Source organism: Aythya fuligula, chromosome 1 (genome assembly GCF_009819795.1).
Source record: "Aythya fuligula isolate bAytFul2 chromosome 1, bAytFul2.pri, whole genome shotgun sequence".
Lineage (NCBI taxonomy): Eukaryota > Metazoa > Chordata > Aves > Anseriformes > Anatidae > Aythya > Aythya fuligula.
Window position 1 is genome coordinate 161,928,047 of NC_045559.1, and position 26,421 is coordinate 161,954,467.

General features: G+C 36.9%; 1 long non-coding RNA gene across 6 annotated transcripts in view; it reads right to left on the reverse strand.

Annotated features, from left to right (window-relative positions):
- The window catches only part of LOC116499383, a 179,906-nt gene that overhangs the window by 52,473 nt on the left and 101,012 nt on the right, over nucleotides 1-26,421 (reverse strand). Inside the window, exon 2 of one of the 6 annotated variants that reach the window (XR_004254224.1) lies at nucleotides 23,021-23,075. The exons of the other annotated variants lie outside the window; for them this stretch is intronic. This is a non-coding gene — a long non-coding RNA (uncharacterized LOC116499383). The remainder of the gene's footprint in view (nucleotides 1-23,020; nucleotides 23,076-26,421) is intronic. 6 annotated transcript variants of the gene reach the window in all.

Sequence of the window (26,421 nt, forward strand, 5' to 3'; positions counted from 1 at the left end):
AATTCTATCCTATGAATTTTGGAAGCATCAGATGGCCTGTGTGAAAGTTACAAGTAAAAAGGAGGATTGCATATTTTCTATGTATCTTCATCAGAGAAATGTCCCTAATGGGGATTAGAAAAACAGTGGATGAGCATCCTCTCCTTCTAGGCAGACTCTGAAAGTCATTCATAAGAGTTTCAGTTAGGAAATCTTGACTTTTACAGCAGTAGTTTTCTGAAGAAAAAAAAATAATCCCCAAATAAATAATATTTTTCAACTAGTTGAGAATCCACACATCTTTCAGACCACCATTCTTTGCCAAAGTAAGTTAAAATTAGAATCACAGAATCACAGAAATAAACCAATGGGTTCAGAAGTTACCAATGGGTTCAGAAGTTACCAGTGAATCAGAGATACCAAGATAGTCAGAAGAACACACATGGACATATACCTGTTTTCCTTGAGAAATCATCAGCATTGCCCTCCCCTAAACAAGAATAGCATTAAGCTCCACTAACTTTAGGTGTCTGCATCTGGGACATCTGTGTCCAGTTCAGTCATGGTGGGCTCTCGCAGTGAATGCAGAGAAACAGATTCATTTGGGATGTATTTTCTCTCACCTACTTTTAAAGCCTACGTTTGTGTTAACATGAGTCATTCTCTCCTTAGAAGTACCTCTTTCTTTCTAGGAACAGAAAAGAAAGACCGACAATAAGCTCCAGAGTGGATATCTGCAGCACATTAAGTTATGTGAGCTCTTTGTAATTGTCTTAAGCTGTCCTAGTGTCCATTTTCTGCCCACACACTAGACAAAGTCAGAAGGGAGGCACTGAGACTTACACTGTAATTAAATCATTGTTAATTTCATCTTTGTGTTTAAGGCATCACACTTACCTTTAATACCTATGAGTCAAAAAATTTTCAATATTAATTTGGCTGCTCTTTGAGACATATTCATATGAGAAAAATATCAACATAGTGATAACCATATCTTTGGAAATGAGGTAACAAGCTATGTCATCAGGTAAGGTTTATATAATGTTTATCTTGTATTATTAGCATCTTATTGAATCCATCCTTTTGTTTTATTTTATTTTCACTGTATGAAATAGTCCCATTATTGAGCTGCTGTGATAATACCTAGAAATTTCTGCAGTTGTATTTTCCATGTAACTAACTAAGAAATATCCTCCTGACCAGGTATCAAAGTTATCTGTTTACAGATTTATTTATTTTTTAAATGAAGTATTGATTTCAGATTTTCATTAGAATAAAAATTTCATAGCAGTTTCTCTTAATTTTCTGCAAAATCACATGATTTTTTTTAATCATCCACTATAAAAGAGATGCACAAGGAACATACAGTAATAAATAGGGTCAGACTTTCTGATAAATAAAAAACAGAAACAAATCGAGAGAAAAACAGAATATCTTTACCAAATATTGTTGATGTGTCATGTTTAACAAGAAGTAAATATGAATAGCTTATTTTCTCTTCCTCTAATGCCTAATGATAGCCAGCAGGTAATACATTCCCTCAATGTTGCTAATAACACTGACAAATAAAAACAACAATCAGTTTAGCGAGCTATATGAAAAATCAGAGATCAATATCATATTAAGTCATCTAGAAACAAAAGTCCTTTAAGCATTTTCCAAACACAGAACATGACAACAGGAAGTTGCTGCTGCAGTGATGAATTGTACACCATGCTGTCAGTTAGATGAGAAGATTACAAAGTATCTTTTATTCTAGTTCCTGTGTGATTTGAGTATAAATGAAGATCTAATGAAAGACTAGAAGTTTACACCTCTAATAAGGATCCTTGCTATATATCAGACTATGTACCTCCACTGTATATCCAGATGAAGCTGAAGGATATACAGCAGCCTCATTAGCTCCTTGGCTTCCAAGGAAAGGAGATTCAACACAAGGCTTGACCAGAGCATAGCTCACAAAAAGGGACCCCAGGGAGTCATGGAAACTTGGCTGTGCTGTGGCTTGAATCATGTCCTTCACTGTAAGCTCACTGCCTTTCTGCTGAGGGAAGAAAAAAAAAACGAGGGAAGGATGAAATCTTTGATGTCCAAAATAATTTCCTACCTTGGAGCTCTCAATCCTGTGGTCCTTGTGTGAGCCCTAGTTTTAGATATCTAGGTCAAATATTATGAAACAGAAGAAGACATCTAAAGTTCAGAGGCAAGTTGAGTGTTAGGATGAAAATAAGAGGAGGAAAATGCAGTCTTTATTTTTTACAATAGCAAAAACAAGAAATAGTGCACATGGGGTAACAGAGAGAAAAAAGCACTGCTAAATGACAATCAGTTTGTCCTACTCATCCAACAAATCCTAATTATTACATTTGGAAAAAGCTGTACAATACTCTGGAGGACCTAGTTACTGCAAGCTCAGCAGAAATATTTGCTGAACAAATGCTGGCAACTTTTCTGTCAGATCCATGCAGCTGGTGGATACAGTTCTACCAACACCAGAAGATAAATTCAGCAGAAGACTTGGATGCCTAGTTCCAGAAGTGAAGGGTCATCCAGAAAAGTCCACAGAAACAACAGAACTGTCTGAGGCACTAAGCATGCTTATGGTTTGAACACAAAATTTACTTGGGGAGGCGGGGGAATAGAAGGGGTAGGGTAATAGCTAAAATCTGCTTCCTGGGCATGGTTGAGTATCCAAGTATCATAAAGCCATTGAGAATTCACCAGATGAGTTTCCTCTATATTAGTCCCTTGCTGGACTTAATCATGGAGGATCACATCTGATACACATCAACAACCCCAGAATCAGTAATCACAAACACACTTTCAAAAAATGTGCATGTCTCCCTCTTATATAAAGAAATAATTCTTACAGTGGTAGTTTAGAAACTGGAAGATCTATGTTTAAACCCAAGTGTGGCTTCTGGGTGTACACCTGTATCACATCCTGTGTGGAAAGGACTTATAGGGAATGGTGCACAGACCTTCTTCAGCTATGCTATTAAAATCATTACAGTGTTTAGCAGAAAGGGAGTAGAGGGAAGGAAGATGAAAGCAATAGTGAGAACACAGTGCTGTTGTCTCTCCATGGAAGTACATTGGGTCATTTCATCATCCCATAGGATGGGCTTCCCAACTTGTAAACTCCCTTTATCCCAATTAGACTAAGAGAGAGTTGTCAATCTGGGCAAACTGGGACAGTTCTGGCATGAGGAACTTCTTGTCTATGAGCTGATTTCTGCTTTTAGCATGATATTATTTGATGTTTTTATTTGGGGGATCATAGTTGTTGATCTACCTCACTTTCAGCACTAGATGAAAAAAATGTACATAAAGGTCTTCCTTCCGCCTGTCCTTTACTGCCAGCTGAAATAGGGTATACATTTCCACACCATATGAATGATGGCAACTTCCCTGACCAGTATAGGGTAACAGCTGGATTGTGATACTGAACAAAAATGTTCTTAAGTCTTGAGAACTCAGCTCCCTGCTAGCCCTCCAAAAGCTGTACCTCAGACTCCAGACCATCATTCGAGGAACTCATTCATTCTGAAATAAATGGATCCCTGAAGAGCTGCTTTTAATGTTTTTGTTTCCTTCACCTCATGCAAACCTCCCCAGGTGGAGATTAATAGAACCATCAGAGTAAAGCGAGACAAATCAGTGGTTCCTCACAGGAATATCAGTGTTGTGCATTGATTACATACATACTAAACATACAAAATGTATTCTCTCTCTCTCTTTCCTACTTTTTTTCTGCTCAGCAAAAACTAATCTTAGCCTTTTTTATTATTATTATTCTGATGAAGACATACACATTTAAGATCTCATAATTTATTAACCACTTGTTTAATTTCCTTCAAATCTGGTGGGAAATTCTACCTCAGATGCATACCTCATATGATATCATGAAGCAAATATACATTTTTTTAACTTACATTTCAAGATGAGGACCAAAATCAGACATGCACTGGAAATGAATTGCAATTTTAAATATGGGTAAGCTACTGTTTCTCCATAATCTTATTTTATTTTATTTTATTTACTAGTATCAAAAGATTAGGTACTTGTGGGATATAGGAACTTCAAAGTACAGATTATATACATAACATATGGTAAAAAGGAGAAGTTGATATGAATTGAATATACATAAATATCTAGGAACTGAAGAAAATTGATAAGAGAAGCAGAAGTACACCATACATATGGAAAACTGACAGAATTAAAGATAAGACAGAGAACATTTTGAAATGAATTAACAAAAGAAATCCTAACAGTAATAGTTGCCTGGTACTGTAACATGTCAGTGGTAATGCAGAAAAGGCAGAAACATTCATGAAGCACATCTGTTTACAGAAAAAGAAAAGCTACGTGACATAGTCTCTTTAGAAGATGATGAAACACTTTCCAGTCCAAAAACAATTTGGTTAAAACACAGACACTAGAGTTAATCTATGATAAATCAACAGATGATCTGCATGTAAAAAATGTTGCTAAAAAAGGAGCTTCCTAGATTTTTATTTTTTTTCCAATAAAAAAATACTTTGAAGATCAAAAATCTTCAGAGGAAAATCTAAAGTAAATGACTGAGATAATAATAGACTTACTGTCTTGTGCAAAATAACATAACAGGTTATATGGAATTCATTAACAGAGAATTAAAGAACAATAATATAATTAATGCAAATCAATATCGGCTCTTGGAAATTTGGTCTTGATATTGCAATGTGATTAGAAGTTTAGTTACTAAAGGTAATTGTGTGAATATAATACACTGAAATTCCTGTGAGGCATTTGACTTGGTGACTCATGACATTTTGATTACGAAATTAGAACAATATGTTATATAGCACCAATTAAAGAGACTAAAAACTGGCTAATTGATAGCTCTCCAGATGTAATTGTAAATGACTAATCATTGTTGACTGGACACATTTCTAGCTAGGTTCTGGTGGGTTTAGTTCTATTAAACATTTTTCTCAATGACATGGAATAAAATATGAAGTCATCACTAATGAAGTTTTCTGAAGACATAGATTGGGGGCAGTAGTCAATAATGGAGAGAAGAGATCACTGATGCAGAGTTATATAAATCCCGTCTGGTCTCAACCTTAATGTAAGAAAATAGTTTATATTTGAACACAAGCAGGTATGAAATTGCTACATGAGGAGAAAGTCAAATTTGGATTATCACAATTGAGTTAATTAAAGATTGGAACATGTTTTGTGGTTTATGTTGCATGGAGGGAAAAAAAAGTGTATACATTATAAAAGATTAGGTACAACTGGGCACCTTGTCAAGCCGCAGCAATGGAACTGAATGTGCAAAGTGAGAGTCTTGGTCATCTTTGATAAGGCACCAGGAACCCTAATTCTGACTGTGATGAATATGCATAACAGTCACTGGTGGAACCAAGTTCTGTCCTCTCATGAATGAGAAGTACCGTTTATCCGTCCTGTACTATTACACATATGACACTGAAATGACCACTCTCCTATAACACATAACTTGTATGATTCATCTGAGGTTAAAAAGGAAGGAGAAGCAGATTTCCTCAGTTAGTATGCTTACTAGGTCAACATATGGGAGTTACTTTGATCTTGGTTCATGCAAGATATCAGGAAAAAGAAGCCTCCTATTAAAATTTAATGGCTTATAATTAATGATCCCTTTCATAAAATTGCCTCTAATATCTTTGAATCTTAGACAGACTGAGTCTACCTGCAGGGAGAATTTTCTTTGCAGAGATGCATGGAAGATCATAAATTGCCCTGTTTTAGTAATTTATTGGGTTTTCAAGGGGCTAAAACTTCCTTTTTCTAAAGAGCAGAATTCAAAAGAAATTTCCTGCTGCAATGAAATTGAATATGGAAATATTAAAGAAACAGAAGCAAACATTTTATATATAATGTGTCCCAAAGAAAATTTGGGTCTAAGGAAATTTGTTTTTATCCTAAACATTAATTGTTTAGGATTAGAGGGAGGGAGAGAGGGAGGGGAAGAGAGGAAAGAAAGGAAAGAAAAAGGAAGGAAGGAAGGAAGGAAGGAAGGAAGGAAGGAAGGAAGGAAGGAAGGAAGGAAGGAAGGAAGGAAGGAAGGAAGGAAGGAAGGAAGGGAGGGAGGGAGGGAGGGAGGGAGGGAGGGAGGGAGGGAGGGAGGGAGGAAGGCACCCATGGCTCAGGGTGGGAGGTGGAGGGCAGTCCCTGTGGCCGAGGGGCACCCTTTCTCTCTAGCAAGCCAAATGGCCCTGGGGAACCAGCCCCAGAAAAGGGGCCCTCAGCCCCCCTCACCCTTCTTCCACATGAGGACATCTACCAGGCTGCTCCCAACACAGTCATCTTTGGCCATGTGTGAGCCACTCCATCACAGAGGCTTGCTGAGGTCACAGTGGCCATCACTGCCCTGCCTTTGCCTGGGACCTATAAAACAGGACCCGTGCAGCTGGCCAACCAATCCCTGAGCTTCTACATGCTCTGACAGACAGATTATGTGGCAGGAAGAAGTCCAGGATCAGGAAGGTGAGCAGCAGCCCTCTCTGGTGTGAGAGGACAGTGATGCAGTACAAGGAAGCACTAAGAAGGAAGGCACCTAACAAGTGTCATTGGCAGAGGGATTGGTGTACACACAATATACATTGGTGTACACAACATTGCAGGCGTGCCCAGCGAGCTCCCTACTCGTCACTCAGGCACCATCCCAAGCATTAGCTTGGAGCCACCAAACACCGTGGACATCCTGCAGGCTCACCTGCAAGATGTCCTGCCGATAAATAACTCTGTTGCAGATTCTCAGGGGTTGCATGAGTGCTTCTTTCCCATCCCCCAGCTTTTGTGCAAGAGGTGGCATCCCTTCTGCACAGAGCCTCACGGAAGAGCACAAGAGAGGACCCAGCTTCCTTTTGGCTGCTGCACAGGGGTGATTAGAGGAGTCCCCAGGGGCCACCATGCGCCTTTAACATTTGTGAAAATAGACTGAGGAGTGAAAATGGTAGTGTGTAAGCCATTATAGGTGACTAATTTGTTACATTAAGAATGAGTTTCTATATATGAGTAATTGGTAACGACAGACATGGAGAAGGCTGAGGTACTCAACAACTTCTTTGCTGCTATCTGCATGGGTAGACAGGCTTCCCAAATCTCTCATTTCCCTGAACCGCTAGATAGAAGCTAGAGGATCAAAGTCCCACCCACTGTAAGTGAAGAGCAGGTTCAACACCACCTGATGAATCTAAAGAGGTACAAGACTATGGGACCTGATGTCAGGAATCCCAGGGTCCTGAGGGAACTGGCTGATATAGTTGCCAAGCCTCTCTCCATCATAGCTGAAAAGTCTTGGCAGTCAGGCGATGTCACTGGTGAGTGGAAAAAGGGAAGCATCATGCCCCTACTCTTCAACGATTAAAACAAAGAATTGTACAATGAGCACTACTCTTCAACAATGAAAACAATTAGGAGACATTTCTTCTCAGAAAGAGTGGTCAGGCATTGGAACAGGTTGACCAGGGAAGTGGTCAAGTCACCATTCCTGGGGGTGTTCAAGGAAAGGTTGGACCTGGTGTTTAGGGATATGGTTTAGTGGGTGACATTGATAGTAGGTTGATGGTTGGACCAGATGATCTTGGAGATCTTTTTCAACCTTAATATTTCTATAATTCTATGAAAGAAAGACAAAGAAGAAAGAAAAAAGAAAGAAAGAAAGAAAGAAAGAAAGAAAGAAAGAAAGAAAGAAAGAAAGAAAGAAAGAAAGAAAGAAAGAAAGAAAGAAAGAAAGAAAGAAAGAAAGAAAGAGAGAGAAAGAATGGACGAACAGAAACATTTCAGTGTATCATAACATTCTGGTTATGTTCAAACCTATCCAGACAATGGTTATAAGAATAAACTAAATTAAGTAATGCTTGCAATATATACCTACAGATAAAGAGATGAGACTGCTCATAACAACACAAAGTAAAGCTTCAAAATATCTCTGTGCAGCTATGAAACCCCTTTCTTAAATGGTATTTGTAAGAGAAGTGCAGTAAAACTCAAAATAGCTAGCAACAAAGAGTGTGGGGTGCAGCCACCCAAAGCAGACACCTGAGCAGTGTTTCAATGTTCAGAGTGCAGCAAAATCATCCAGCTTTCTGTGCCCAAGTTCCTATGCTGTCAAAGAAGTAGGGACTCAAATACAGTGCACTGGATAAGCACTCAGGATCTTTCACCACAGTCTTTCCAAAACAATTTCCTTTCTCTCTTTACCTCTATATTTTTTTCTATATACTTTAGAATACAAAATAATTGTTGAATCCCTCTATATAATCAAGGAGTAGCCTTTAGGGAGAAAACTGCTTAATTTTTGTCTATTAAGGATCTAGGTTTCCTGACTGATTATAATACATGTTAAACAATTATGCTAAGGATTTTCATTTGCTGAACACAAAATTTAGTTGGGAATCATAGTTTGATCCCAGGCTTCCTCTATCCTCCATGCATTCAGAGGTCTGAAATTATTTCCTGCTAATACACTCTGCTGCTGGTTCTCATAATTATATAAGCTCTTCAGAAATCTCTTGTTTGGGGAAGATCTAGAATGAAATGTTTTGGTTTTGATAAGTTACAGCCAAAAGTTTTGACTTTCCTTTTTTTTTTTTTTTTTAATTTTTTAATGAGATTAAATTATTATTAACTCTAGCTTATTGCAGTTTCAGATAAGTAAAGTTTCCCTTTTCCACTATCAACTCATTGGCCAAAGTATAAAAAATATCAGTACAGGTTTTATTTCCAGATATTAAAAATGTAGAGATCTTTTTATTTTTCTTCATTTTTTTTTTTTTTTTATTTTTTTTCTTCTTTCAGATTGTGTACAGTCTCTAACTACCAGTACTTTTGGAGTCAATGAGATTTTTCATTGTTGCCTCTCAAAGGCAGGTAGAATTATTATTCCAGTTATTATTATCTTTTTTTTTTTTTTCATATTCCCTTGGAATAAAGAGTTCTTAGAACTTTTTCTTGTGATTCTAAACATACAATGACTTGTGAAGAATTTATTCAGCTCAGATAAGGCCTGGTATCCTAAAAAATAATGTTGTTATTTATACATTGTTTTGCATTGTGTAATTGAATTCAGTGGTCGTGAAAGCCTTGGAGATTGAATTCATTTGTTTATGTTTTCACAAAATGAGTGTTGGAAATGCAGGTTTGCCCACCTAGCCTGAGTATCGGGCCTCAGGAGAGGCCTGCTGCAGAACTCAAAGGAGACTGTGGTCTTCAGATCCACCAATTTCCTGGGTTTTGTGAGATTAAGTGCAGAAATCATAACCAGATGCTCATAGTAATTCTTCCCAGTGTTAAGCATCTAATTTATAGACATATTCCCGTTAGTCCACACTGTTATAGGAGTGGAGGATAGGCAACCCAGGAGAACATGGGCAGAATCACCCTCTGTCTCCGTTGACCTTACAGAGTATTTGGACATCTCACTTTACACACCTAGCATCATATCTTGCACCTTCTGTGTCTAAGTATAAAAGCACCCACTTTGTATATGCTGAGGGACATTATCCAGATGTTACCAGCTCTGAACTACTGCTGAGAAGGGCAGAAGACAGTAGAGCCCATTATTGGTCCCCTGGGCCAGCTGGTCCCCAAGAGTTAGTTTAAGCTCCACACTGACCTTTTCATTCAGACTACCAGTTTCTCAGAGAGCTGTATCAAATCTGGTAGCTGAAGTGGCAAACTAATCACTTGCATGTAGTGCATACTGCTGCAGGCATTGGGGTGATAAATTGTCCAATTTTACTAAGCAAGGTTGCTCAGATAAAAGAGACTCACAATAAGGGTGTATACAGCTGTCTTTGTTATGGACTAAACAATAATAGGCATGGTTCTGGCGCTTTTTTATTTTTATTTTTAATTGTCAGAGTGTTTCTCAAAAAGGGAAAACACCTTCAGTGAGAAGATTTTAAAAGCTGTAATTTGCATAAATATTTTAGATCATTTTTGAAGTAACAGCTGTCATGAAAGGCTGTATTTCCATTTGTTTACAAAAATAGGAAATCATTACCATTTTGATGTCCCCTGAGAATTGAAAAATACATATATAAACACAGAGCAGATTAACACAGAGGTTGAGTATGTGTCCTTGTAGTCACAATAGCTGAGCTGCCCCTGCTGCAGCTGTGAGATATAAGTTTATACTTTCACATTGGCCCCCATGATAATCTCACTTTTATATTTAAATTATTTATTAATTTATTTATTTTAATTTTCTCTCAAGGAAATAATGGGAGCTGTACATTCTTTTCTAACCTAAGACTATGTCCTCTAACATTCAGGAGTTCAGAACATTGGCAGATAGTCTCTTTTTTTTTTTCTTTTATAGTAAATTTATTTATTCAGAATGTCAAAATGGTTTTCACATGTGCAAAATATACATAATGTATAGTTTAGCTTAGTTATAATAAGACAACAAAATTATATGTGCTGAAGCCCCAGATACGTATTATTGAGCATTACATATTGATATTCAGTAACAAGACATTCTGGCATATGCAATATCAAACTTAGGTGATCATCTTCACATAAAAGTGACAAAGCAGACAGGTTTCATTTCAGGTTTGTGTGAGATCTAGCTTTTTAATTCAGAACAGTACATTACACTGCATGAACTTTCTTTTACATCTTTTATGGTCATCTACAAATTAGATATGTAGTCAAACTGGATAATTTGTCTGCTTTTATTTTTGTTGTGGATAGAGTCACCCACTGAGGATTATTCTACCATTATTCCTCACTTACCAGCTACGACGATCTAATTTATGTCCAGGGAAGATGTTATTAGAAAGAAAGTACAAGATTAACATAGTAATTTGAATATTTTGGTTTCACAAAATCCCCCCCTTTTTTTTTCACTGAAGCAAAACAATAAATTTATTCTTACACTCATGCCATTTGAGCTCTGGAGAATAGTATGCAGCACCAGTAAAATTTTAAAGTCTGTCTCAGCTGCTGATAGTGTCACATCTATGGGACCTTAGCAGTCAGCTTTGTTGTGATTGGTTCAATGTCTAAAACAGCCAAGGGGAAATATGAAAGGGAAGAATATTTGAAATCCTGTCTATTCCTGGAATAAGGCACCTATACCAAGATGTACTAAGAGCACTTGAAAATGCTTTCTCACTCCTTAGTCTGCATTGCATAAGTCCTGCATTGCATAAGTCCCTCATGGGAATAGTAGCTGGCTGTTTGTTTGTTTGTTTGTTTGTTTGTTTTAAGAGCAATGTGAAGGAAGCTTCAATCCATGCTGGTCAGGGAACTCACCCTGGAGAGGTTTTGTGACCTATTCAGCCCCCAACTAACTTTTAGCTCCTATGGAAGGTGCAGTTCAGTGTAGCCTAATGTGCAAGATTCAGAAACATTTAGGATGGATGTCAGTCTAAGTTCAGATGCAAGGCCGAATAAATCTGTCATTGGTGTTAAAAACACTTATGCCAAATAGGGAAAAGATTTAATTTTTATTTTCTTTTCTATGCTTCTCTGCCTGTGGCTATACAATGAGTCTTCATGCATCAACAGGCATAAAGCTACAGAGGCCCATCTTGTTTGCTCTCTTTCTAAAGTTGATACCTCAGTTAAAGAGAAAAGTAGAGAAGCAGCTCTCTCAGTCTCTGAGGAAAGGAAAAGCTGCAGAAACAATGGACAGAATCTGAACCAGCTAACTCCTTTCTAAATGTTTTGTAACTACTAGTTACTGAAGCAACAACATGTGCTGTAGTTCCTTATACTGTCACTGGAGAGAGACAGATGTCTTTGAAAATACCCAAGAGTGTGAACCACACGGATTTTACTCTGCTCCAAGTAAAGGAATGATGGAAACATTGTATTTTCCTTTTTTGTTTGTTTGTTTTGTTCTGTTTTAATGGTATCTGCACTAGATTACATCCTTAGGATCCCACATCCACAGTAAGTTTTTCTTCACAGCAGTCATCCTGTTTACATCCTGAGCTCTTAATAACAAGAAGTTTCCTACTCAAAATATCTAAGATATATCCTGGAGTTTCAACACAGACCTGAAGTTCAGATAGCCCTCTGCTGCTCAGACTGTTTCTGCAACACAAGAACATGACATAGAAAATTTAAGCACAGAGTCAAAATGTTTAAGGTAGAAAATTGTGCACAGGAGATTATGGAAAACTATAAATATCCATTGAACTACTGATCTAATCCAGGCACCAGGCTTTTAGCTGCAATATTTCAGATGTTCCCACCTTTATGTCTCTATTAGGTTTCACATTGACTCCACTAATAATGGTTTTACAGGTGATGTCCAGGGTATGTAGGAAGATAGAACTGGAACAACAATGATAACTGAGGGCTGAGAGGTAAAATGAGTTAAGCTGTAGAAAGGCATTGAGGTAAGTTGAGAAGGTAAATGGAGATATAAAAGAGTTAGGTTGTCAAGGAGGAGAACAGATACTATATGGGGAAAGAGAACAATGCATGTGAAAAGGAGACAAAACTATGAAGGACAAAAGGGTGAGCTGATGGTCCATGGCCAAGATGAGTGAGGTGTTCATGTATGATAGCAAAGTATGACCTACAGGCTAGTGGTAGTTTGGGATACTTTGCTGAGTAATGTGTGTAATTTCTCGTATTATTATTATTATTATTATTATTATTATTATTATTTGTCATGAGTCTCTTAAGCCAGTCTGCTCAATATTTCAGGCCCAAGAATCTACTTTGTAGGGACAACGGTTTGGTTCTAAGTTCATTTTAGCACCTGAATCCCTTTCACAACAGTGTGGAACCAAGGGTGACGTCTAGCCTTAATCACTGAAACCTCATAGAACAAGAAAATCTGTTTTGATATTGAAGTCACATTGCAAGCAGTTTCCTGTGAAGGAAAACTCTTCTGAGGGGACAGTTGCAGGTAACATGGTGGTCAGCAAGGAATGGGGAGGAATAGTGCTGACTCCAAATTTTTTTTAATAATTGCAAATTTATTTTTTAATAATAACAAATATAAATTTGGTTTGTGTTTGTTTTATTTTTTTTTTTTTTTAGCTGACAGATTATTAAAAGCAAACAAACAAGCAAAGCAAGCATTGTCTCACATTTAAATATTTTGGATAGAAAATTGCATAGTTACCAGTTTGGAAGTTTCATATTTACTTGGGAAACTGGTATAAAATAATACAACAAGAAGAGCAACCTTTCACGACTTTGTTAGCCTTCAGGATAGTTTAAACATAATATGTTGTTGTGGCAACATTTCCAAGTATTTTCAAGTGGTTTAAGTAAGCCTAATTCATAAATTTGATAAAAAGCATATGATTTCTACAATATGTAAAGTTTGAAAGGACAGGAGGTCCAAAGAAACAAAAGTATGTCTGAAGTTGGTCAGTAGCCTCTTTATCTATATAGACTTTACAATACTGGTACATCTTATCTAGAGTTTCTGTTAGAAATATAAACTTATGACATATACTGTGATGATAACACAGTGGAGTAAACAAATAATTGGATGATACAGCCAGTTTATATTTACAAATAAACTTCCCATAAATGTGGGCATTGAAATATTATTTTGCCTCGATGCTTTACTGTAAATAATAATGTTAACCTGGCTATTGTACTATAAGAGGTAGATTAAATCCACTAGTGAAATATTTTAAGCAAATCGATTTTGGGACAAATTTTGTTCACATTTGCAGTAGGATAAATCCAGGGTTAGTCTGGGAAATGGATACCCTGACAGAAAACAAAATTTAATCTCATTTAAAAAAAATACAGATTCACAGTTGAAAAGGACAGAAAAATAACAATTTGATGTAATCTGGATTATAACATGTTACTTTCACTTAGAAAATATTAGGAAATTATCTTGCAGAAGCATGATGATTTAGTATAGATTAGAATGCTAGAGAAGTTACAGTTTCTTCTGTCCTGATATGTTTTGCTATGATAAAAGGCTGGCAGGGTTGGTAGGAAAAACTTCTTTGCACATTGTATATAAACTGCACAACCTTTGCTGTATCAACTTTATGCTCCAATAAACAAGACAATAATGACAAATTATCAAAGCAGGCCTCAGATGTGACCCTCAATTGGAAGAGCAGCAATTTAATGAAGACAAAAGCTAGGTGAAAGCTGCTAATATCATTTACTGATAAACAGATTTTCTCAAGAGGCTCCTAGCTCAATCCCCTGAGGCCCCATAAACCTGCATAATTCCATTTAAAATATTGTGCAATTCACTAAATTAGTCTTTGAACATCCTTACTATCCAATTACGAAGCCCCAGCATGGACAGAATAATGAAATTTTTCAAACTGTGGAATGCATGTGGTCTTAACAAACTTATGACAAACACTGAAATTAGCTTTCAGTTTTGAAGCCAAAGTAGACTATTGCTAATGCTTCAAGACAGAAAGAAAACAATAAAACACTATTGCTGTGGTTAAGCGGGATTTGCAAAAAATAAATCTTTGACTTATACAGAATTCTCAACACAGCCTACCTTCAGGAAAAAAAAAAAAAAATCCTAAGAACTTGAATAATGTTTTTGCATTTGCAAGCTATTTGGCCTGCTTAAGTTCTAGTAAAAGCTTTACTGAATAAAGGGTACAAATACCTCCTGGACAGTTTTATCTTCCAGGCAGACAGAAAAAGGCGAGAGTTTCAGAAGTGAAATTTATTTCTGTTCAAGCATTGCAAGCTGCATTATTAAAGTCATTTGTCATGCTTTGAATATTTCTGCCTGATTCACCATTAAATTGGCCTTCTAATTACAAACTTTGTCATGAAAAGCAGTTGGCCTGCTTCATTCACCAGAAAACTTCAATTCCTTAATAGCAGCTTGGTTCAGAAAGCAAGGGAAACGTTGCTATTTTTGAAATATAAAACTGATAGGATAAGCAATGACATTACAAAATAAATAAATAAATAGATATATAATCATAACAGAAACAAAATATATTAATGACTTCAAAAGCAACCTAGAAAATATCCAGAAATTATTTTTAATGAAATATTTATTAATTTGGATGATAAGCATTCTGCACTTTCAAAATAAAAAATCATTTGTTGTGATTGTATACACAAAACAAATCAATCCGTATAATTTAGGAGTTTGGGATCATGTGTAGAAATTCTTGTGCACAAATTTGGTAAATACATGTATTCATTTAGAATGATTATGCATACTGATGTTTTAACTGCACTTGTAAAAGGCTAGGCAGATACCAAACTGTGTTCACATACCAGATATACCCATGAAACTGTAATTGTGACATTGTGCATGCAATTGCGAATGACTTTCTTGATAGCTGTGGTATGCCAGACACTTCTGCTTGTGGTTCTGTACAGTGAGCTCTCAGCCTCACTATGTTCAGCTTGTATGTCAAATATTACGTGCTGCTTTTAAAGGTAAATATTGGCTGTTTAATATAAATTTTGATAAAATAAAATAGTTTTCCTCTGTGACAATTATTTTAATCACATGAATTCATTAAACTGGCCAAAAAGAATATATTGCCTATACACTAACATGTATATCTGTTTATATATTTTTTAAGATTTCAATTATTATTATCTATCTCAAAAATTTAGGAAGCTCAGACAGACCCAACACAGAAGCTGAGGCTTTGTGCCTTTCTTTGTGCCTTTCTCTGTAAAACTGATGTTGAGCCTACTTTCATTGGCAGAATAATTATGGAAAACTTTTTAATGTAGGCTTTTAATCAAGCTTTGGTATCATTCTTTTCTCCATAGGCCCTTCTTGCCCTAGCATTAAAAGAAAGATTTGCCACACTATATTATGTCAGCAATTCCAGCTATTCCAATAACTCCCTTTCAATATTTGACAAACGATCAGGTGAAAAACCTTCCCAGTGTATCCAAACAAAAGATGTAAAACTTTGTTAGCTATATCTAAACCCATGCTGGGATATCATGTTGACCTTGTCTTCTAAGAGAAAAATGACGTTTGCTTAAAACAAACATGCTTTAGCAAGAGTTTAGATGACTTGGGTCCTTAAAAGTCACACCAACTGCGTTGGGTCTGTCTGAGCTGGAGTCACCTTTTTCCTGCAGCAGCCCACACAGTGCTGTGCTCTGCACTTGTAGCTGGAACAGCACTGATATCACACCAGTGTTGTGTTTATTGCTGCATAGTGCTGGCACAACATCAGGACTCCTTCCAAGCCCCCAAGAGCCAGCAGGCTGGGAGTGGGCAAATGGTGGGGAGGGGACATCGCCAGGGCAGCTGACCTAAACCAACCAAAGGGATATTCCATAACACCTGATGTCACACTGAGCAATAAAAAGGGGGGCTCTTGTCGGGGAGGGGGCTGTTCCCTCTGAACAACCACTACATGTTTTGAGGCCCTGGTTCCCAGGACGTGGCCGAACATCACTCATTGATGGGAAGTAGAGAATAATTTTTTCCCTTCTCTCTGTGCTTCTGCGCGGACTTACTGTTTCTGTGGTTTCTTTTTCTCCCCATTCCCTTTCCCTTTAATTAAACCTTTCTCATCTCAAACCTCGAGTTCTCTGTGTTGTATTTTCTCCCCCTTCCTCTTTGAGGAGTGGGGGAGTGAGAGAGTGGTTGTGGTGGAGCTTGGCTTCCCACCTGAGTAAAACCACCACACCTACCTATTACATTACTCAGATTTTTACCCTTGTATCCTCTCTTGACAAATGTCAAGAGAGGCATGTCCAAAAAAGTCATGAATATGACCATCAGGAAAGGTGATAAGATGAGGAACCAAAAGGCAAAGTAAACTGTAAGGAGTTTTTATCTTTATTATTTTCCAGGACTGCTATTGCCAACACAATGATGTGTCTGAGACAGCTGAACAACAAGAACCAGCAGAAGATATATAGGAACAGATACTGAATATGAAAATATATAAAATAGGAAGATGAAGAAAGCGATGCAAAGAATAGTTCTCTGTTATTTGTTTCTATATTTTCTTTAACAGTTGTTTTTTGAGACCAATATGCTTATGAACTACATTGCACTCCATTTACTGAAACAAAAATTTACTGAAACTGTTGAACAACACTGTCAAACCTATGGTTTGATTTTGGATAGTCCTGTGTGGAAACAGGAAATGGAATCGATGATCCTTGTGGGTCCCTCCCAACTTAGTAAATTCTATGATTCTATAACAGTCATATTAGAAATTAATGCAGGAAGCAGCAAACACATTTACAAAGATGATTGGCATCTCAGACAAAATAAGTTACAGTTCTTCATGTTTCAGAAACTTATGAAATGAAAAAGTCTGCAAGTACAACTTCCAGATCAGCATGTATAAATAATTGACTGGCTAGTGCCCTAGAGTGTTACAAGAAACCTTAGGTCCCTCTGCAGTCTATCTGAGAAGCCTGTGGGATGAAGCATTTTTCTTTGACTACAGCTATACACGGTCCTGAATCTGGATTTCTCCTAAACTACAGACTGTGAATCCAAATTCACTAATCACAGCAACATCATGGATCTCAGTGTTACTGAAAAATCCTTCTGCTTCAATAAAAAATATATTTAACTACAGGATAGTTGGTTTCACAGAGGATGTTCTCAATGACTGTTGTACATGACCCAGGTCATGGCAGGGCATAGGATGTGGTAGCAGCAAGTCTTCACAAAATGACAGTGAGATACATGCAGAAAGGGAATGATAAATAGACCAGAATCCTACATCTCTGAGACCAAAGGACTTAGTTTCTTGGATTTCTGTCTACCCTTTCCCCGTATAATCCTTCTTCATAGTCTTCTTCCCTAGTCCCACTGCCTGTCTCCATGAAATACAAGTTACAGGGCTGCCTGTAAGTTGGTAGGGAGCTGTAACTTGGTAGCCCTGCTAAACTGGGTTTCTCCTACTCAGAGTGAAGTAGCTCAGGATAATTTTTTCTGGGTTGCCTATGGGACCATGTTGATTCCAACATTGTCTGCCAGCTTGTGTCTGAGCGTCCTTGCTAAGGAGGGCTCTTGGGCTGCTCTAGACAAAGGTCAGCACAAGAGCCAACTTGGGGGTTCACCAGAGAGTTTGGTCTAGTGTAACTGAGACATCAGCTGCTATCGCACTACATACAGAGTCAAATAAACTAGTATCTCAGCCAGCAGAGAGAAGGCAACATCAAAACATAACTTGCTGCAGGCAGATTGCTACCATACCTGACCAGATGGTCAGAGAATGCCTGGATTTTGTCTCCTTAAATACAGGGATCTGGAGAAAATCAGGGACTGTATTGCTGTGAGAAAAATTGCTTTATACTTTTTCTTTCCTATCATGGCAAATCTATTATATCAGCATCCTGGATGAGATAAGCTTGAGGTCTACTTGGGGAGAGGGAGAGAAAATACACACAAAGATATTTCTGGTACAGATTCTATCTTTGAAAGTGTCAAGCACAATGGAGTCCTGACTATTTTCTAGTTATCAGCCTAATAAAAATTATAAATAAAAATTATAACTAATAAGAATACAATGGTGGAAAGAAGATGTTCTCAGAAATAAAATATATCACCATGATTGTAAAAGATCAACATTTTTCTTGTTAAATGATTAGCTTTCTTTTTAATATCAGCATTATAATAGACTATACTATGAATCTCTTTATCATACCTAAAGCACTGTTAATTCATCTTTCATGAATATATTAGAAGAGAGAGTTTTCCCATAGGCAAACACATCATACATATTTGCAAATGTCTTACATAATGATGCAAACACTATGCATAGAGAATAGCCGTATTATGGTGAGAGGGAGAAACAGCACATGCACAAAAAAAAAGAAAAAAAAAAAAGACTTTCATTCAGTTTCATTAAATACTTAAACCGACAAAATAAAGTAAGTCCAATTTTTGCTGTATATAAATCTTGCAAGCAAGGAAAAGGCTGCCATTTAAATTTATTCTTTAGTTTAAATTCAGCTGTTCATAATAAGGAGTTGACGACTGTAGATAGAACAAATGATTTGTTAACATGTTGATTGCATTTGTTCTTAAAATAAAACACTGCTCATTTTCCACTTATATCTACTAGCAGATTCCTAAATATCTTCTTGTTTGTGAAACAGTGCATGTATGATACTCTCTTTAAGAAAATCTTATTGACATACTACTGTATGGAAATGAAATTGCAAATCACAGCCACAGACACAAAATAAATGGTAGTCATTTTATTTAGCTTGTTACCATCTAGTCTAGTCCAAGAATATTACCTTAACAGCAGACTCTGAATTCATGAAGAGTTACGTAAGAGCCTTGTTGTCAAACATGAAAACAACCCATTTAGTGGTTGTTTTACATCTACACTGGAAGTTTTCTTTCATTATCCTGTTCCTGGATCTTATTATAGCCATTGTTTAATTTGTGCTCTGTTTTACGAATGACACTTGTACAGGCCTCATGGGGCTGCTGATAGAAGTGTGGTGCTCTTCTTCCCTTGTGTCAATTCTTTTGCAAACCTTTATAATTAGCCACTTAACAAATTGAGGAAAATGAGTCTGTGGTTGTGAAGTGCTAAGTCAACCATACAACAGTCAAAGCTGATACATAAAATGTCATGGCACTCAGCTGTCCAAAGGGTTAACAAAACCTCTATTATGGTGGGTTAATACACTGAAATGAGGTGTACAATTACCAAATGAATCTACATATGTTAGAAACATTTTCTTCAGTTAAAAAATAGTTTCATAATGAAGAATTTTAATTTCAATGTCTTTCTTGAAGGAAGAGTTAATGAAATTTTAAAACACTGAGTTAAATATATTGGCTTAAAGCCTATGCCAGCCAACCTCAGTGCTTTGTCTGCTGAGCTGATGCTCAGCCCTTAAAGTCTGAGCATCAGCTCAGCAGTCATTTTTTGCAGAGAAAATGTCCCAGCTTTTAGTATGTCACAATTTTCCACGTTCCTGTGAGATACACCATGGTTAATTTTCTGACATTAGCTTAAATAAGTAATGCTTTTTGTAACATAAATATTGCTTGCACTCACACATTTTTTCCCTACTAAACACCTTTTTACTTTTTTTTTTTTTTTAATTTTATTTTTTGTCAACTGAAATACAATATTTTCTTCCAGTTTTTGATCTGAAGTTTTTCAGACCAAAACCTTACATTTTATGCTCTGGGTTTAGCTTGTTTTATGTAAATATGATTTCATTAAAATTATTTTTAAAATAAAACAATATTTTCTACTCAGTCTTTTTTAATTATATTTTTATCTGATGGTTCTATCGTTAAGATAGCAAAAAGATTTTCATGTTAATTTCATATGCATAAATGAATATATATGTATGCACTTATGTGTTAGTACATTTCTGTAGATGTCTACCCAGAGTTCATCACACTATGACAGCTATCAGTCTGCCTAAAGGTTTGCAAGCTTATTTACATGAAGTATATTTCACTTATTGCAGAAGCAGCCTTTGAACCAGGAATAGGAATCAGAGACTCCTCGTTCTCAGGTGAGTGATTTAACTACTGAGCTCAATTAGTCATGACATCTTTTTCCTATGTAGTGGGAGGACACCAGTAAGGCAAGTGGAACAAGCCCTCCCCCTTTACCCTGAACAGATGGTTGCTCATTGATTAGGGGCTCCCCTGAGATGCGGGAGGGGTGGGTTTGAACCTCTGCCAATGGAAAGGGAATTAAATCCACATCTTTAATTTGAGTCTGCCTGCCACTGAAGGGGAAAGCTGCACCATGAAGACATCTTGAAAGAAAGACTGCTCTTTGAAAAGGTTATAATATAGTTCACTGAATCTAGAAAGATGATTTCAGGCTGTGAATTCAGCCTGATGTTACTCCTTTGCTAGGTAAGGTTCCTGAACAATTGGAATACACGACTAATTCCTCTAAGCATTTCAGATTAGCCAGCCAGGACAATGTGACTAGTAGCCTGGCTCTGGTGAGTGATGTAGTGATGGCATGTTGATCTGAACTGTCTAACCCCATCCGGGTACTCTGCAAGAAGTTTAAATCCAGAACACAGGTTTGTGGATTTCACTTCAAGCTTTTGTATTTCTGAATTTTGCATTTCCAAAAGGGTTTCTATGCTATGGAAAAGCTCCCCAGCAGTGAAGCCAGTAGTAGAAATATTCACCTTTTTCTAGTCCAGCCCCATATCAATGCAATATACACAGTTTTTGAGACCAAAGGCCTGCATTTGATTATGGTGATGAAGTAAGTGTTTCTCTATAAAGTTCCATCTAGAGTAGCTGGAGTTGTAAATGTACAAAATAGGAGTATCTTTATGTTCATTGGGTGGTTAGAAAGAAAAAGAAGAGGTACTTCTATACAGTAATCAGTGATGCAAAATAGTTTTACAAGATGAAGGAGCATACTTCCCACTCTACATGCAAATTCTAGCACTTGTGACTGCACAGCTCAGTGGCTGAGGTATGCTACTACAACAGACAGTTGATTCCTGAATTCATGCAGCGACAAGTGAGACTAGTGAGTGTGCATGTATTCAGACACCCAGCACCTGGCTGAATGTTAGCATGCAACGTGTTAGCATTCTTCAAGCCTCTCAATGACTCGCACTGCTATAGCATTAACACCAGCCATGAGACTCCTCCTTCCTTGATCAGAGTACTCTGGGCAGCCCTTACAGGAAGGAAGCTGGAAAGTGCTTATGACAGATGCTGTGCAGTTCATATCTAACACAAAAGGAAGGTTGGTGGACAGAGGCAACACGTAGATCAGACTGTGAACATGATGGTGTTGTTCATGGCAGAATAGACACCTAGACAATTTGATTGCATATTGGTGGGTATCGCTACTGGTTAGAGCAGTGAAAGTGATAGAAATGGCTTCTCATGATGACGATGTGAAACTGGTGAACTAAGGTGAACAAAAGTTTACTAATGACTGTAGAGAGTAGCTTGATATGGACAGCTGAGGATAGGTGCAGGAGTGCAGAACCTGAAGCAGGAGGGAGATAAGACACACCTTGTGCTGTAAGTAGAGGTACATACCAGTGAGCTGTTTAGGGGATAGCAAGAAAAAAAAAGGATTTACAGAAAAATCCTGCCTTACAGCCCCCTTTTGGAATATGTTTTTTACTGTGAGTGATTCCCACTTCCTTTATCTTCTGAGTCATAAACTCCACTGAGGCTAATGAGGGAGATAGCAATATTATTTACTCTGAATGCAGTATGTACCTACATTTTCTAGCTTGATATTATTCCACCTGACTACAGAGAATTAAATCAAAGAGGCTGCCAGGGAAAACCAAGCTAGAAACAAAACAATGACAGAGATGAACTATCTCTAGAGAAATGTCAAGTGACAGAAAGAAATGCAGGGAGATATTAATGGTGAGACATTCACCTGCTTGTTTCCAGTCAGGTTAACAGGTGTGTTTTCCCTGACCAAAGCCTAAGAGAAAAAGAAAATTAAATTGTTTAAAAAAAGAAATAAATCCCTGGATAAATAAGAGGGGATGGGGGGAGTACTTAGTTGCAAGTAAATGCTTCAGGGAGGCAGTGAAAGGAAAGTGGGGAAGCAGCATCTGTCTCCTAGGCTAGGAAAGGGGTGTCCACTCTGAAAAGTTAACAAAACTCACAGGAATAAGCATGATTCAGAAACTGGTCTTCTTCTGTTTTATCTGCCTTCTCAGAAAGCTGTGTACTTTGCAATGAATAAATAATGCTCTGTTTTGAAGAAGCGGCCTTGCAGGTGCCAAATGCAGTCAGATTTGCTGTTTTTTCACAGGTGGAAAAATGGAAGGCTGTATCTGAGTGATCTAGTCTAGGGACTGTGCAATTATATCTGGAGTGGGACTGTGAAACCTCTCACTAGTAGGATGCACTCAGGAGAGATGAAAAGGTTCTAAAATGTAGCTCACCAGAAGTGATAGCCACTATGTTAGGACTACTGGTAGTTTTACTCTTTTGCTTCTCTCAAGCTGTGGACCCAAGAGAAGAGAAGCTCTCTATATAGGGTGCAGCAGGGTCTTCAATGGTTTTGTAACTATGCAAATTGCTAGGAGGATAACATCACAAAAATAAAGAATACGACAAAATAAGGGGTGGGCATCCCACCTGCTTGTGAAATAAGTGAAGAACTCATCCTGGATACTTGCAAATATGTGGGACCCTGGAAGATGAAAGATATTTTGATGAGTGTTCATTAGGGTTACAAATGTTCATTAAAGTGCTGATAAGCATTTTCACTTCTAAATAACAATGGAAATCCACTGCAAATCAGTAATTACCAAAAGTGGCTGCCAGCTTAGTGCTGTGTATCACCTAAAAGATACATATACATCATAGGGGCTATTTCCACACTTACTTATTGGAAGAATCAGCAACGAAATTACTCTTAAAGGAAGAGAACAGTAACATAAGACTGTTAAAGATGTTCTCACTAAGAGAAAAAAAGCAAAATATTTCAGAAAAATCTTTAGGCTTTTTCTGTTATAAATTCCATTGCCCTTATTCTATGACTAGAGATGATTTCTAGTGCTTTGATTCTCTATCTGGTACATCACATCACATTGAATTCCCTTCTAAAAATATATATACACCTATAAAATTTCTACACATACAAACAGACCTTAACTGTACAGTTTTCTTTCCCCATCTAATTGTTGTGTTATTGAGACACATTGAATTATATCACTTCTACACATGCATCATACTAGTAACTTACAATTTACTCTGTTTATTAATTCCCCCTGGCAAGTTGAAATTTTAAATAAAATGCCCTAGAATATATGACCATGATGAATTGAAACAAATTAGATGTATTACTCTATGTAGGAGGTAGTATTGACCTATTCTAAAATGCATTATTAGACCAATCTTAAAACAGAAGAATCACAGCAATTGATTAGCAGCTGCTGGAATGCATCTTACATCAATACATCAGTGTATTTCAACAGTTTTCAGTGTGCTGTTACAAGAACTGATCTGCAGCTTAAATTTTGCTTCCCCCTTCATCATCTAGCTTTAATATGTATATTTGTTAATGCTGGGGTATAAAAGGCCAAATCCTCTGGACTTGATCCTACTGTCAGTGCTGCTGCTGGTGTAAATCACTTAGAGGGAAATAGGATTATTTAAGATTCATAGTAGTAATCAAGCAATAACTATCCTTTGTGTTTCCTTTCAGAAAGAACTCTGTCGTATTGGATAAGATTACCTTGTGGTGATATACTTCAGGAATAACTTTAAAAAGTCAAGCAAGAAGGAAGAGGAAATTTGAGCTTTTTCCTCACTGCTCAGCTACACCTGCTCTGCAATCAATTAAATTTGTGGGACTACTCAAATTAAAAAAGAACTCTTTGAAAACCTTTGGGCCATAGTTATTTAAAAAGAAACAAATAATCAAAATGAATAGTTGAGAGTGAGACGTCTTCCTCAAATACTGAAGAATAAAAGCATTTAGAATATTCGTTAGTCAAATGCAAGGTAACAACAGCAACAAACATTGTCCATTAATCTCCTTATGCAGTTGTGTTAATGGTCTTTTATATATATTTATGGTCTCTAACAAACACACAATAATTTCTATCTGTTTCTATCTAATTTCTATCAGTTAAAGAGCAAAGGTTGCCTTGCTCATAAGGGTAAAACAGAAGTAAATTCTTTAGTTAAATATTAAAAGGCATGTGTGCTAGAGCAGCATTAATAAATGCATAACATTTAAATACACTGGATTTGATTTTATTTCTCATCCTTTTACATACAAATGAAATCACTGTGAGTGTGTGTGCACGTACTATTTTAAATATGCAATAAAAAGGCATTTTTCACCTAGAATGAATTGTATTTGTCATTGCGTACAAAGCCTTTCAGAGAATTTGTTGATTTTTTGCAAAGGCTCCTATACTTCTCATTCCTTTTGCATTATTTCAATCAGCAATGGATATACATCTTTGTTAGCCTAATTTGGGGGCCTACAGAGCAGGAAGAAGGAAAGCACAAAGGAACACACTTGACATATTGGTCTATTTGCTACCTCTTTTAAGCTCAATGCATACTAATGAAAGTGATCCAAACTATTCTTCTCCACTCCTCACTTAACAAGCATAATAATAAATGAATATTTAAACTAGCTGCAAATATATTAAGTGGAAACAAATAGGTTTCATTTGTAACAAGTGCACACAGGTTAATTAACAAGAAGGAGCTTTTGTGTTGAAACAAGGCTCCCTGATGCTGTACATGCAGGTGCCGTTAAGGGCCAATTGAGCTCTATAGGATAATTATGAAGTACCATTGTGCTCCACCGTTTGTTAACAAAGTGCTGCCTGCAATTTGCCTAAACCTATAAACCATCATCTGTGATCCTCAGCAGCAATTAAGTGACAAACATCTTCTCATCGGAGACTTGGGAAAACAAAAGAGACATGATAGCATTTAAGGAGCCAGATGGATATTTCAGAATGTCAACTCTGACAGCCTCCCTTTCAATAACAAAATATAAAACAGGAGCCTGTTTGATACCATGCTGAGGGGGAGAAGTCATATCCAAATTATTAAGAGGAGGGCAGTGTTAATAATCATAGGGATGCTCATTTGAACGGCTCTAAGTGGGAAAGCCTTGGATCAGCAAACAAGAGAAAGGTAAAGCCCTTTCTCCTCTCAAAACAGTTGTAGCTGCAGCTCTTTTGAGTCTTTTTTTTTTTTTTTTCCTTGTAATTTTTCCTTCCTTGTAATGTCTTATCTTCATAGAAGATGAGTTTCCTCCTGTGAACTAAAGTATAAATTTATTTTGTATTTCTAAGAAAAGGACAAACCAACATACAGAATTTTCTCCAAGGCACAAATTACTAATTAGTTCTGCAAAAAATAGCCTATATTAAGAAAAATGATAGATCAGCACAAAGAAGCATTTTAAAACAAGAGATCTACCCCTACTGTAAAATAATTGATCTAGAAGTTTTGAGGATGTAATCCTTAAAATGCTTCTGAAAGCTCAGCAATAATTCCAGAATCTATACACTTTATAAAAGCATAGTTGAGTTAATTCAATTAATTGCCTGGCTAGGAGACCCTCCAAAACTTGTAGAAGCTCTTGTTTTCATAGAGAAGAATCTTCTGGGCATTTTGTTGCCTGCATTAAATGACGTTGTCTAGCTGATCTGTGTAATTGGTAGAGCTAAAAGGCTCAGTATTCAGTAATATGAATAAAAAACAACAACAACAATTATATATGTATGAGTTACACTAGCTTGTCTACATTTTTTTCCCCCTATTGTCAAAACAACAGCATTTACAAATGTTTTCAGGAACCATTCTGAAGCCACAGCTGAGTGTGTTTTAATGTACCATCAGGTCAACAGCTCTTTTGAAAGAAAAAATCAACCCAGGGCCAAACAATCAGACGGGCCTAATTAAGTACTTCACTGGTAAGAGAAGTGCTCAGATAACTACAGCTGATGTGACCCTTTTCTTTGTACTTCACTGGGTTCCTGTATACCTTTGCCACTTTCCTC